The sequence below is a fragment of the Etheostoma spectabile genome, chromosome 15 (assembly GCF_008692095.1).
Source record: "Etheostoma spectabile isolate EspeVRDwgs_2016 chromosome 15, UIUC_Espe_1.0, whole genome shotgun sequence".
Taxonomy (NCBI): domain Eukaryota; kingdom Metazoa; phylum Chordata; class Actinopteri; order Perciformes; family Percidae; genus Etheostoma; species Etheostoma spectabile.
This window is the reverse complement of record NC_045747.1, coordinates 10070019-10071418: the sequence shown is the minus strand read 5'-3', so window position 1 is coordinate 10071418 and position 1400 is coordinate 10070019. Positions and strand designations below refer to the sequence as shown.

The following is a 1400-nucleotide window of genomic DNA, read 5'->3' as shown; positions in this document are numbered from 1 at the left end:
ACACACACACACACACACACACACACACACATGCTTGGGTTTATGGTAGTTTTTTTGAGGTGGAGTAAGGTAGGGGATTGTTGGGGATTTCCACCTGTCTGGGGCTGTGGTGCACAGTGTGAGTTGGTTTGTGTGTGCAAGAATATGCCTTTTTCTATGTGTGAAGTGCGTATGTGTGTGTCTCTGTGTGGCATGCTCCTGTGCTCTGGCCCATGAGCCATTGGCTATTCGGTGCAGGAGCAAGCGGCAGGCTGATGGGTTTATCCCTGCTGTCTGCCCAGAGGATGCGCTCGCTCACCGCCTGGCTGATCAGGACTTCCTCGCAATTGTTCTCCCTCCCACAAAAGGATTGATTCATGTTTGGACTGATTCATGCATAAGGAAAATCAAATCACACAGCGTTTCTTGTTAGATCAGCTCGTCAGGAGGGGCTGATAATGAATTTTTATTTTAATGAACCATGTTGCTCTCCCCAACGTTTTCACAGGTAGCCCTGTGCACACATGTATGACACACCAATGTGTGAGTTTGTGCAAGTATGTGCATGTGTGTTCTCATCCCGGCATCATACATATGCATGAGACTTCACGGCAGTGTGACTTGGGGGAAACAAATGTGCAAAGAGTCGGGCACCCGGGCCCCTCGCTCAAGTGCACTGGCGGGCGCGTAATGGGAATGTAATTTAAGCAGTGGTTAATCAGTGTGTTTTCTCCAGCTTGCCCAGCAATGCATAATAGACAATCAGCCCCTAGTCACATGGGCACTGCTACGAATGGTCAATTACTCATCATAGTCTTGTTAAACACACAGTTCAGCCAGCCAGGGACAGATTGCTCTGCTGGTGCCATCATTATAGTAAAGAACAAAGCAAAGAAATGCTATGTGTCAGAAAGAAAGCTGGGCTGAGGGAGGGAAAGAAAAGACAATGAGGGTTATGGAAGAAGCATGCCCATAGTGTATTTCCGCTCATGGCGATGGGACAGAGGAGGGAAAGAGGAGAGGAAACGGCCACTGTGACAAAATAGAAGGGAGCAAGGAAAAGGAGTAAAACACCAAAATGGAAACAAAGAAGAAAGTACAGGATTGTCATAGTTATGCAGAATGAAAAGAAGAGAGACAGACAGAGATGAGGTGAAATGGAGCAGAGCAATAAGAGTGATTGAGGGCATGAAAGTGAGAGATGGAAAGCATAAGATAATGGAGGAAGAGAGAAATTGAGAAAAGGACACTGGGGAGCAGGAGCAAAAGTGTGTGAGAGCGAAAGGGAGAGAGCCTGAGAAAGTGTGTACTCAGCTGTGAGATGAGACCTCTGTCTGCCCATGGGGAGAGGCGGTGTGAGAGGAGAGAAGAGGAGGGGAGAGGACTCCGCTGTCAGTGACGGGGAGGAGAGTTTCACACTC

The 1400-nt window shown here is 48.1% G+C and overlaps 1 protein-coding gene across 10 annotated transcripts in view; it reads left to right on the top strand.

The window, feature by feature from the left end:
- Positions 1 to 1400, top strand: part of bahcc1a (BAH domain and coiled-coil containing 1a) — a 64830-nt gene that overhangs the window by 29521 nt on the left and 33909 nt on the right. The window lies entirely within an intron of this gene.